Source organism: Papio anubis, chromosome 16 (genome assembly GCF_008728515.1).
Source record: "Papio anubis isolate 15944 chromosome 16, Panubis1.0, whole genome shotgun sequence".
NCBI classification, from domain to species: domain Eukaryota; kingdom Metazoa; phylum Chordata; class Mammalia; order Primates; family Cercopithecidae; genus Papio; species Papio anubis.
This window is the reverse complement of record NC_044991.1, coordinates 46,000,989-46,014,742: the sequence shown is the minus strand read 5'-3', so window position 1 is coordinate 46,014,742 and position 13,754 is coordinate 46,000,989. Positions and strand designations below refer to the sequence as shown.

The 13,754-nt window shown below is 40.3% G+C and overlaps 1 long non-coding RNA gene across 1 annotated transcript in view; it reads left to right on the top strand.

Annotated features, from left to right (window-relative positions):
• The window catches only part of LOC110740536, a 35,513-nt gene that overhangs the window by 9,958 nt on the left and 11,801 nt on the right, over positions 1 to 13,754 (top strand). Inside the window, exon 2 of the long non-coding RNA XR_002515217.2 lies at positions 10,730 to 10,847. This is a non-coding gene — a long non-coding RNA (uncharacterized LOC110740536). The remainder of the gene's footprint in view (positions 1 to 10,729; positions 10,848 to 13,754) is intronic.

The window sequence follows — 13,754 nt, the reverse complement described above, 5'->3', positions numbered from 1 at the left end:
GGGGTTAAGTGGGAGAGTTCATTTGAAGGTCAGTTCACAGTTCACATCTTAGAGGGATGGCCTCCCCTTGGGATGGAACCCATAAGCATGTGTATCTTTTGCACTTCAGGATTCCTGGAGATTGTGGAATGTAACTAGCACAAACCAGATAAACATGTAGGCAATGTGGCGTATTTTGAAAACTAATGCATGTCTCATGGGGTTTGATTTACCACTGTCTTGGCCTGTGGGTGGAAGTCTGTCCTGCTAGTTATCCCAAAGACGTAATCCTCTCCTACCTTTATCTTTAGGACTACTTTTCTTTTAGGTTCTTCTAGGTCTCTTTAAATGCAGTGAAGAGAAATTTCCACAAGGAGTAAGTTGATTGTAAGCAGTTTCAGAGGCCATTTGGAAATCTAGCTACTGTTGAAAGTTGTTCTTTAATAGATGACAACGGGCAGAACAACTAACATCTCCACCAGAGGAAACACAGTACTTGCTGAAATGCACTGGACTATTTGTGGGACCTGATTCATATCCCGCACAACTCCAGGGGGCATGAGATGGAGCTCACCTGAGTGGATGCACCTCTCCAAATCCTGCCTCCACACTTCCCATGTTGTTTCACCATGTTCTCCTTCTAAACCTCTATTGTCCATAATTTATCTTATACTCTGCAAAGTTTTTCCTGTTTAGTGAGAAGAGAAGACTTTCTCCTAAAGCTACGACCTCTGCTCCAGGTTTTTGGAAAAATAAAGAAGAGCAAGAATTAATTTTTTTAAATTTATGTTTTTTCTATATCATCTCTTCCTTGTTGTCTCGAATATACAATTCCTAAGCTGACTGGACAGAGACAAGTGCAAGGAATCAACTAAAAATGGCTTAATGCTTCAAATATATTATCTTTGTATTATCCACATATGCATAAATACATTTGTAGAACCTAGAAGCTATTTATGATGCAGCCATTTCTATAAACAGTAATTTATAAATAATTGATGTGGTTTGGGGTCCTTAAAGTGATTAAGCTCTACAGCTTAGCATCCTGGGACAGCCATTAAAGTCAGAACATCACAATTCTGCACCTGTAGTCCCTGGGGTGCCCCTGGGATTTGCTCAGGCTGTAATAACAATAATTGCAGCTATTTGTTGAGCCCTGATGCTGTGAAAGACCCTGTGCTAAGGACTGAATGCTTTTTATCCATTATCAATATTCCATATATAACTCTACAAAGTATTATTTTTTCTCATGTTACAAATGAAGAATCTAAAGCTCAGAGAGGTGAAGCAATTTGTTCAAGGTCTCCTAGGTAAAAATTGGCAGAGCTGATACACAGACCCAAGTCTGTCTGATTCCAGAGACCTGGGTCTTTCTGCTCTACCATTGGATTGGCTTGTATTTTCCCCATGAGGCCAGGACATGTGTACAGGCAGTTTATTCGTGAGGTGATCCTAGAGATTAGAAGAGGAACAACACAGAGTGAGGAAGGGAGGAAGAGCCAATATGAGAAGCATTTTCTTGGGGTCAGTGCCATGGAAAACTTGGATTCAATCCTTTCTAGAACTTTCTAAACAACGTACAGATGTCTCTCAGAGTCTTCCATTTGAGAACCAACAGGGAGAAATGATTATCCCCCCATATTTGAGGGCTGTCTCTGGAGGTCCTAGAAGCTCTGCACTTCCAGGAAGTCCATTCATGCCTGATGAGTGGCCCGTGTTGCTTCTGAAGCATGAGGGAAGCCCCATAACAGAAAGAGAAAGACTCACAGGAAACAACTGAGACAAGACACAGCGGGCACGGAGGAAGTCTACGCCTATAAGGACCTCCCTGCTGTACCCACAGCTGGGATTGTAGTGAAGCTGAGACTGTGAGCTGGGGTGCCAAGGTCCTCTAATACAGTCACACTCCCCCAGATTCAGCTCTTTCAGGCCATACTGACCATGTGAAGCCATGCAAAGCCTTCTGTTGCATTGACACCCCAGTGACAAACCACCCCCACCCCACAAATTAAGTCTTTGAGGATTTTCTTCCTTATTGAAAATAGCAGATAGACCAATGAGATCCTGAGTTTGTTGTTGAAATAGGTGCTGTTTTCCAATGGTAAATAGGAGGCTAGAAGAAGTTGGTTAAAATATTCTCCTATTCAAGATATAAATAACTTAATGTTCAGTGTCATGTTGCCATGAGACCGAGTAAACAAAGGCACAGCTTTGATTCAATAACTCAGAAGGGGCTGAGATTTCACTCCACTTGCAAACAAGTGAGCGGGTCTGCCACAGTTTCAGGGAGGCAGACAGAATATAGGAGACTCCTGTGTCAGAGACAAAGGACTTTCTTACTCAGGGCACACCAAGCAGCATGAATATTCACTTATTTTTGTCAGTTCTGCTTACCCTCAAGTCCAATAGAGGCTATGCAGATGGGCCCAAATGGATGCCTATACATGTAGCAGGTCACATTACAGAAGGGAGGAGAGACCTTGAGCTTAAGGAATCTGAAGAGTATGTACTGGCAGGCAAGCTACCCCTTTGCTCAGAGGAAGATATTATTTTATTATCCTGGATAGCAAAAATGCCTGCCTTTTCTTCTAGAAGGAGATACTATACCTTTCCTCCAAGGATATAAGCAAACCTCCCCTTGATATCAGAGGGAGACCCTATCTTTGTCTTTGAAGGCTGCTAAGTTTACAAATATCATTGAAAAGATAACCTGGAACAAAAATCAGATTATGCCTCACTTACAAGATGTGCAGAAATGCAAGAGATCCATAAATAATTTCCTTTAATACTTTGTTTGTAGTCTAGTAGCAACAGAATCGACCTCTGGTTGACCAGTACATAGATTTTTTTACTGCCTTAGTGACGCATGACACATTTCCTGACTTTGGAGGGATGGAGGATGAAAGCACAGGCCTAAAATACTTGGATTTGCAGCAATTTTGAATGGAGAGAGAAAGAGGAGGATAGTAGGATGGTGGGGGTGGGAAAATAAAGAAATAAGGAGAGAGAATCATAGAGAAAGTATATGACATATTCAGAAGAGGAGATGGAGATATAGAAAGCTTGGGTGGGTGGATGGATGGATGGGCAGATGGAAAAATAAAGAAAGGTAAAGGCATCCATGGATGGGTATATAAATGTATCATAGATGGATTAATTATGTGAATAGAGAGATTGAGTGAGAGAAAGAGAGTGAAAGACTAAGACACAGGGAAAAACAGGGAGACCGACAGTAATTCACAGGGTCTGAGACAGAGTTAGAGAAAGACACAGAGATAGAAAGAGCAAACAGGAAGACAGAGAGACACATGGAGATACAAAGGCAGAGAAAGAATATGATTGGATGGACAGAGAGAATATGAATGAAAAAAGTGAGAATAATGAATAGATGGATAGATATATGGATACAAGATAATTAAAGAGAGAGAAAGGTAATGTAATAAGAAGGTCATGAGTCTGGGCTCTATATTCAGATCTGGTGGTTTGGGTTCTGTCACCATCTAACTGCATGGCTTTCAGCAAGTTCCTTTCTTCATCTGTCAAATGGGAATGATAATGATCATGCTGGCCAGAGGGTCAGTTTAAGTCTGAAATAAAATAATACTCATAAAGGCTTAGGAAGTTGGCAGGCACATGATAATGATATTACATAGAAAGATAACTTGTTACATCAGCTGAGACACCCATTCCTATAAATCTTACAGGCTTTAACATTTTCAGCACTCACATTAAATTTTTGCTTCCCATTGGAGCTATAGCTGAGTCTGGCAGATGTGTCAAACCCTGATAAAGCCAACATTGGCATCCAACACTCAAATAGCAATTTTATGCAAACGGGATCTTCTCATTATGTTATCCTTCTGCAATCCATAATTATTGCTTCTGAATGAATCTGAGGTTTTCTTCATTTCCGTGAAATGAGGTCACACTACTTATACAGTAAATTAAAGGCAAATTGAGCAGATGATATGTATAAAATAGGAAACATGCAGTTTTTAGGGCTATTGACACAGTGCTAAATGAGTTGGTTTCCAATCCAAACCAAGTATTTATATAATTTGGTTCAGCATCCCTACATTCAGATGGAAACCCACACTCTTTACAGACTTGTTACTCTTTACTCTTTATAGAGTTAGCATTTATGATGAGGAATTGCTTCTTGAGTCCTATGATTCCAGTTTTATATCCAAGCACAGAATGTTTTACAGTTCATTCTTGCTAAGGAAAAAAAAAAAAGATATTCTTGCCTAAGTGCCTAAGTTATTTTGGTATTTCACATTATGGTGAAGCATTGCCAAATAAATTGACGTGAAAAGCACAACCTAAAATGTTTGGCTACTTCACAATGCGTTAAACAATCTTCTTTTGGGCTGCTTCTTTAATTGTTCTTCATACATCTAAACATTTACATTTCAAAGGACGGTTATAATTTTGAGGACACATAAATAACTAATTCAATTAGTTACTCACTTTTAATGAGAGTGAAATGAATAAAAATTATACTGATTTAGAAAAAAATATGTGTTTTTTTTTTTTTAAAACTTCTTTGCCTCCCTTATCTCTTAATCCTCATTGGCCTTATGAGTAAACAATTACGCAGATGGTACAACTTGAAGAGCAACATCACAGTGCCTATGAAAGAGCTTCACAAGCATTCCTGTCCTTTTTCCATTAAATATCTCTTTAGTCATGAATTTCTACCATTAGATTGTCTTTAATTTGGTTTAAATAGCCTTTTCTACATAAACCCTATTTCTTCTTAGAGACAGCAGCTTGATGGTCTAGTGAGCTAAATATTAAAAGCAAAGTTTGCCTGGAAAGTAAGATTCCATTTACTATTTTCTCTAGTCCAGAGTGTTGCTTTCTTATTTCTTTTCAAATAAGAAAACAGGGTCAGAGTGATTTCATGATTTATCTAATGTTACACATCTAATCTGTGGTTATATCTAGACCTTGACCCAAGTTTCTTTAGCCCCGGAACATGTTAGAAACATCCTGTCTCATAAACAAAGGTATAAGAACAGCACTGCCCTAACGCTTGAAATTACTGAATGTGATGCTAAACATATGTCTGATTTGTGTACAGATTTGCAGAGAAAAGGTATATGTTGGGTTATGTTACAGTAACAAACAAATCTCAAATGTCAGTGGTTTAAAGCACCAATAACTTGTTTCTAATGCATGTTATGTGTCTACTGCATGTCAATGGTAGGTTCTGCTCATTGCTGCTACACATGGAGCAGTCACCATTGCAGGCATTGCTTCTCATCATGCCAAAGGGAAATATAAAGCTTTAGAATGTCTTCCAATTAAATTCTCCAGCCTGGAAGTGACACAGTGCTGCTTCAGCTCATAACTTATTGATTAGAACTAGTCATAAAGCCCTATTCTTTCTGCCGGAAGATGCAAAGACAGAGTGTTTGGCAGAAACTAATGACTCCCACAGATGCCAGGATTTAGACTTCTTTTATCCTGTCATTTATCCACCAATTATTTATTGGGCAACTGTTATGTGAATATAACAGTATATTCATCCACTATTAATGCATAATTATCACAGAATCTCACTGACATACAACAATAAGCATTATTTTTCTCCTGTTCATGTGTTCAGTGCCTTGGGTCTGTCTGATCTAGCTTGTGCTCAGCTAAGCAAGACTGCAGGCTATAAACTGTTTAGATTGCATGGTTCTATGACATATAGCCCATATTCTCCTGATACCAGTGGCTGCATGAGGCATGTGATTCTCATGGCAATGGCAGCAGTATAAGAAGGGTAGTGCAGACATGTAATGCTCCTTTAAACTTAAGACTTGGAACTTCCATGCTATCACACCTGTCTACATTCCACTGATCAAAGGAAGCCTGTGGCCAAGCCCAACAGCAAGGGTGGGCAGAGAAGTATAATTCACCTCTCTTGGGACAAACTGCAAAGCCTGTGACAAAATACAGAGATTCAAAACAGGGCAACATTTCAATCAATACAAGCATAAATCAGACTGAAATTCTTAACTTTGTGTAGCTTATATTCTGTAGAAAAATTATTGATAAGGAAAATATGTAAAATTTTAGGTGAATATGACTGTTAAAGAAAAGAAAATAAAGCAAGGGACTGGTTATAGTGGCTCCCACCTGTAATCCTGACACTTTGAGAGGCTGAGGCAAGAGAATCCCTTGAGTTCAGGAGTTCAAAATCAGCCTGGGCAACATAGGGAGACCATGTCTTAAAAATCAATAATTTTTTTAAAAAAATTAAGCAAGTTTTAAGGAGGTTAAGAAGAACAATCATGGAAATAGTGGTTGAAATTTTAGATCAGGAAAGAAGACCTTGCAAAATAAAATGACAATCCAGTACATTTATTAACGAAAGTGAAAGAGGCATCATGTAGATATCTGAGGAAAATCAGGAAGAAGAAACTGCAGAGGCTGATCGATGTTGGGTGCCTATATGGCATGCCTGAAGAGCAGAAAGAGGGTGAGTGAAAGTAAGTGAGGAACAGCAAATGAGAGATAAGCTCATATTGTTTGGGATCAGTAAAATATTTTGTCTTGTAACTCTGAACGAGGTGAAGGTCCACTGGGATATTTCCAGAAAAAGAATGATACCGTCTACTTATCCATTTTATTAGACCAATCTGGCTAGCCTTTGGGAAATGGACTACTGGCGGGAAAGAAATAGAGACCAGCTAAAAGATTATTACACTATTAAAGGGGAAAAATAATGGTGGCTTAGGGAAGTATCATAGCAGTGGATGTGGTGATAAAGCATTGAATCAGTTGAATTCTGGAAATGTTTTGAAGTTGAGACAATCAGGTTTGCTGACAGATCATATTTGCAGTATGGTGTTAGGAATAATGGCAAGGATTTTGGCCTGATCAACTGCATAATAAAAGTGTTGCCATTCCCTGAGAAGGGGAAAGCTTTGTGAGGAGCACATGAAAAGGGAAGATCTGGAATTTAGTTTCGGAAACGTAATGCTTAAGGTGCCTGTTAGTTGCCCAAGTGGAAAGGTCAAGTAGGCTGTCAAATAAGCAAGATAAGCAGAGGATAGGTTCAGACTAGGGAGATCAGTTTAGAAGCCTTCGCATATTTGTATGCTTGCATGTATGTCTGAAGCTATATGAGGTCATGAAAGTAGATGAGATCACCAAGAAAGTGAGTTTAGATGAAATAGTGACGAAAGCCAGGTCCTGAACCATAGGGCACTTCTAATTTCCATATGTAAGAACCAGCAACAGAGATTTAGAATAGATGGCTAGAGTATAAAAGAGAAACGATGAGAGTGTAATGTGATAGACATCAAGTGAAAAAAGGTTCTAGAGGAGGAGGAAGGTTTCAACTATGCCCAAAGCTCCTGATGTGTCAAGTAAGAACACATAACTGTTAGGCTGAGCAATGTGGAAATCATTGATGATTTTGTGAGAATAGATTAATTGAAATGATGAGCAATAGATTTGTCAGAATGGGAAAATGAGATAAGAGAAATTGATGACAGTGAGAAAAAATCACTCTTTCAAGGAGTTTTTTAAAAGGGGAGTGTAAAAGTTTTCTGGAGACTGATGGGATATCAAGGGAGAATAATTTTCTTTATGGTTGGGAAAAAATATCATCATAAGACCCACTAGAGCAAGACAAAACAATGATACAGCTGTGAGGAAAAAGTTCTTGGATTGATGGCCTTGAGGTGAGAAGTTTCTGTGCAGAAAGAGAGGTATGTGCTTTGTCTATAGACAAGGATCTTTCTTCCGTATGCTGAGGAAAAGAATCAAACTCTGTAAAATATTTGAATAGATTTATTCTGAGCCTCACATTAGTGACCAATGTCCTGTGCCACAGCCCCAGGAGATCCTGAGAATATGTGCCTAAAGTTGTTGGGTTACAGCTTGGTTCTATACTTCTTAAGGAGACATCAGACACTAATCAATACATATAAGATGTACATCGGTTTCATCTGTACAGGAAGGACAACTGGAAGCAGGGGCTTCCAAGCCATAGGTGGATTCAAAGATTTTCTGATTGTCAATTCGTTGAAAGAGTTATAATCTAAAGACCTAGAATCAATAGAAAGGAATGTCTAGGTTAAGATAAAAAGTTGTTGAGACCAACGTTTTATCATGCATGTGAAGCCTCCAGGTAGCAGGCTACAGAGCTCTTATCAGACCTGAAAAGGTGCCAGGCTCTTAGTTAATTCTCTCCTGAATCAAGGAAAATACCAGGAAAGGAATGGGGATTTTCTACAGAGTGTAGATTTTCCACACAAAAGATATCTTTGCAGGGCCATTTCAAAATATGTCAAAGAAATGTATTTTGGGGGTAAAAATCTTATTCTATTTATTTCAGGGCCTGCTATCTGTCATGTGATGCTATACCAGAATCAGGCTGGAATGTGGTGTCTTATTGCTGCAGAAATTTTATTTGATCAGTCTTAAGATCTCTGCTTCAATGTTAATGCTGGTCAACTATGCCTGAATTCCAAAGGGAGGAGTGTATAAGGGAGCATGTCTTACCCCCTTTTCCCACTATGGTCTGAACTAATTTTTCAGGTTAACTTTGGGATGCCCTTGGCTGAGAGGAGGGTTCATCAGTTGGTTGGTGGTGCTTAGCATTTTACTTTGGTTTACCTATACTATCAAGAAGGAAGGCAGGTAGGTGAGATGTGCTGGTCGGAGTTAGCACAGGTATCTTCTGGAACTTCTATTCTCCCACTGAGGAAGGAAACATTTGTCCACTGTCCAGAGTTAGTTTTCTTACTTTCAACTGATGTAGCCCCAATCAAGTACCTTCTTAAAGCTATACTGGTGCCATAATGCCAAACAAACACAATGTATTTGAAATACTCAACACAGGGAGAAAATAAGGGCCTATAGAAGTAATCTAAGACACCCGCAGCAAATACATTTATAGCAACAAACTGCAGATGCTTTTGTGACTTGGAAAAACTGGGATTGTGAAAAAGCACAAAAATACTTGGTCTTCCTGCAGAAGGTCTTTTGTATTAGAGTCTTAGATTTGCATTCCTCTGACACTCGAGTCTGTAATTCTAAAGAGAAAGTTTATTTGCTTGAGGAAACACTGTTGGATCTTTCTGGGGAGAACAGGGGTTTCTTCACAAGCCAAAGTGTTGACAATCCCCTTCCTGAGAGTTGCAGAACCCAATGCATTGTTGAGGGTATGCTTTGGGAGATCCTCATCAGCTGCGTTGCTTGTGGCTTTACATGACCTTCATGTATTTTATATCCAACCTCTTCCCCTCTTGGTATTCATATACATTCACCTTCAAGTAATTGAGATAGTCAGGTTTTGCATATCTTTGCCAACATTTTGAGAGAGACTTTTCCTTATGCTAATTAATTTAAAATCAACAATCAAATGATATTTTGGAGCATGTTCTCCCCTTCTGTATTATCCTATCTTTGAGAGCAGGGACTGTCCTCTTATTTTTGGCATCTCTTGAAGGCCCATCGTATATACAATAGGCATTGAAGAAATTAATGAATAGGTAACTTTTTCATTCCCCCAGACATAATTAACTTTTGGCTAAGAAAGGAATGCATATGAAAAGTGCCAAAGGTTAACAGCAAGCCTGTTTAAAACAATAGCATATGTTAACTAATTATGAAAGACATTTTTTAATTTAAAAGTCTGTTTTTAAAATTATTTTTATGGCAGTTTATGTTTAATTTTACCTGCCTCACCTCTGGCTGTAGGTGACAGATTTCTATTTTAATTATGTAGGTAGTGATTACTACAAATGTGTTCAGGCGTTTTTTTTTTTTTCTTTTTTTCTCTTTCTCTCTGGAGATTGGAAGTGAGCAGCCGTTAGGTGTTATCAAGTTCTCCTGGAAGTGGTAATGATACATGGTCAAATAATTAATGCTTGCCAAATGGCTGAGGCTGACATGCTTCCCCACAGCCTTGGTGTATAAGGAATATTAAGCAGGGGAGGAAGTCTCTGGGATGACACACATAAGTGTGAGAGTCAGGCTTTGCATACCTTTGTTTTTTGTCCAGCCCATCTGACAAGCGCTAAATTTACTCTTTAGCAGTTAGATTTTGTGGCTCACAAAGCACCCTTTTGCGTAGTGGTTTAAAACAACCATTTCATTAGTCCATGATTCTGCAGGTTGTTTAGCAATCTGGACTGGCATCAGCTGGGTGGTTCTTCTGGTCTTGGCTAGGATCACTTATTTGTCTGGGGTCAGCTGCCAGGTTGGCTGAGGACTGACTATTTCAAAATTACCTCCACTGAGATTGCTATTTTTTTGCTCCAAATTCCTCTTACCATCTAGTTAGATTAGACAGAGCAGGGTTCTAGGAAAGAGCAGAAACATACAAATCCCTTTAAGACCAAGACTCAGAACAGACATGCTGTCACTTCCGTCACATTCTATTGATCAAAGGAAGTCTGAGAGCCAGTAACATTTAAAGGGAGGGATAGAGTTTACATCTTGGTGGGAGGAGCTACAAAATAATACTGCAAAGGGCTTGGATACAGGGAGGTTGTTTTCATAATTTAGCTAATCTACCACACCAGATAAAATCTTACTTATTTTAAAGATCTACATTTGCAAAATAAGTCCATCAGTTGAGTCTCCAGATGTTGAGAACCATAAACTAATGTGGATTTTGTGCTAGAGTCAGAAGCAGGGCCCAGTTTTGCTATGCAGGATGAATGTACTATTTCTTGGAGAGGGATAATGAATTATTGCTTCAGGACTGAGAGCTCTTTCTCCTGATGTTTGTTACCAGTGTGAAGGCAGTAAAGGCTCATCAGGAACAAAACAAAACAAAACAAAACAAAACAAGACAAAACAAAACAAAACAGCATGGTCAATGAATGCCAAAAAAGGTCTCTACATTAAATCAGGTATGTTCTCCTTTATCAGCATTTTTTTGTCTCTCTAGACATGTAATACTCCAAGTCATCACTGCCTTGTCCTCTGCCAACCTGGACATAGTCATAAGTATGGTACTAGCTGATAGTTCCGGTGTTAGGAAAAAAAAGTTAAGAGTATTTCCATATTTATAGGGGTCTATTGAAGTTCCAAAGCCTTCATGGGCCAAAGACTTAAAGTCATAATGGTGGAAGGGCAGGCAGAGGTGCTCATACCTCTGAAAAATGTACTCTATGTAGCTTCTGGATAATTCTCCTCCTTTTTTGGCTAAGCATAGAACTGTCTCTTATTGTCAGTCCTGAATTCACTTGAGAGGAATGCTGTACAAGGCATGGCCATATACATAAAGTGAAGGTTAATGTTGGAGATGATCACTGTTGTAAGGCATCCAGTGCTATGGTGCCAGCAGTAGTACCATGTTGAGATGTAATAAATTTAGTTGTGTTTTTTTCTGTCCATCTGTTTTTGGTTCCTGTCATTTGTAAGAGGTAGATTTTCCAGCCTTTTCAGTGCCACTTATGCCTCCCTTTTCTACCGGCCCCCATGGAGGCAACTCATAGCCAATAACTAGTTTATATGAGGATGGAAAGGCCACTCCCATGCCTCACAGGGAACAAATCAATACTGTGTCAGAGCCCTCAGGGATCAGGCCAAGGCTCGACTCCAGTGGAGACCATATCCTTGCTCAACTCCTCCTGCCATCTTCTGTTTCTCTAATTCCTTTTCTGACAGCCCTTCCTCAATGAACCATGTACACCTGATACCCTGCTCAGGCTTTTCTTCTGGGAAATTCAGCCCAGGACTACAGGTTTGGATATGAAAGATAATATATTAAATGTAGAGTCTAATTGCAGTAGCAATGGACTCCAAATGCCAGTGGCTTAAAACACTAAAAGATTATTTCTTGCTTACTACAGTTCGATGTACTTTTGTAGGCACCAGGTAGTCAGTCATTCAAAGACCCAGGCTCCTTCCATCCTGTTGCTCTAGCTTCACTAGCATCCTGTTTACTCAGGGGAAAGGCAGTGAGGCTCTCACTAGGGCCAAATTTAGAGGGAAGTCCTGGAAGTGGCGACCTTACTTCCACTTGCATTCCATTAAGCAGAACTCAGACACACGTGCAAGGGAGACTAGTGTATGTTGTGTAGCTGTGTGCTCAATCAGAGGAGAAGACCCTAGGGGAGGTCTCAGGGTCTACATATAAAAGAGATGGCGTGAGGAAGCAGAGCTATGAAGCTGCAGTAATTAAAAACTTCTGTGCAGAAGAACACCCCTTGCCCATTGCTCAGGCAACCATGTTGACTAAACAAAGCCTGTTTTTCAGAGCAAAATGGTCACATTTTAATAATTAAGCAAGTACCCAGAGGTAAAATGGGACTGTTCCAGGTAAACAGGATGTGGAGTCATCCCAGCTATGGCTGACTCATAGGCAGTCAAAAAATGGCTGATTCACACCACGTGGATAATAAAAATATTTTAAATGTTTCCTTGCTGGGGAAATGTCACAAAGCTGTGTTAAAGGGGAAGAAAAATAGAATATAGAATTTGGAAACTTCGTGAGTCATAACTGTATTCTTCCCCAACCCCTCAAAATATTCAGAGCCTATGAAGAGTCCATGTTTTCCTCCCCACCTGGTGCTCCTTCCTGCTTTCTCTTCTGTATTCATTTTTCACAGTGGTGTGAAGTTGCACATTAATATTTGCTGTGAGACCTTTACTGATTCCCTTCAGCTGTCTGTGAAAAACTTGGGTTGTGTTGCAGATCTCTGAGGCCCTTCTGATATGGACATTCTCTGATTCTAAAGGATAAAGAGGCTCAGTTGGGACAAAGGAAAGAACCTAGCCATGCTGTTAAGAGCTGGGGGTCAGGCCGGGCGCGGTGGCTCACGCCTGTAATCCCAGCACTTTGGGAGGCCGAGGCGGGCAGATCACAAGTCAGGAGATCCAGACCACAGTGAAACCCCGTCTCTACTAAAAATACAAAAAATTAGCCGGGCGCAGTGGCCGGCGCCTGTAGTCCCAGCTACTCAGGAGGCCGAGGCAAGAGAATGGCGTAAACCCGGGAGGCGGAGCTTGCAGTGAGCCGAGATCGCGCCACTGCACTCCAGCCTGGGCCACAGAGTGAGACTCCGTCTCAAAAAAAAAAAAAAAAAAAAAAAAAAAGAGCTGGGGGTCTAGGAGTGAAGAGAAGCAATCAGTGATGCAACATGAGTGACAACTGGTCTCCAAAGGGAGCAGTTGTGGAGGACCAGGTGTTGGATCATTTACAGATATGCTCAGGGTAAGCCAGGCACTGATGTTTTCAGCCTGGCTCACCTGAGGACCCTGTCTAAGAACCTGAGGAGGGGAGGGTGGGAATGGGACTTATTTGTGTGTTCTCAAAATTCATATGTTGAAATCCAAACCCCCAACGTGATGGTGTTTGGAAAAGGGGCCTTGGGAGGTGATTAGGTCAGAGGATGGACACCTCCATGAATGTGATTAGCACCCTTATCAGAGAGGCCACAGAGAGCTCCCTTGCCCCTTCCACCATGTGAGGCTTCATATTAAAAACAAAAAAGAGGGAGAGAGAGAGAGAAGGGAGATTGTCACCCCTCTCTCTCTCTCTATCTCTGCCATGTAAGGATACAGCAAGAAGGTAACATTTGTAAACCTGGAAGAGGGCTCTTCTCAGACCTGACCATGCTGGTACCCTGATCTCAAACTCCCCAGACTCCAGACTTGTAAGGAATAAATCTCTGTTTTTTAAGCCACCCAGCCTAGGGTATACTGTTATAGCAGCCTAAACTGACAAAGACAGGGGCATTTAGGCCTCTATAATCTCCATCAGCACGTTCCCATTTTTATTGATCTCCACAGTGGATATGATGGGGCACTAC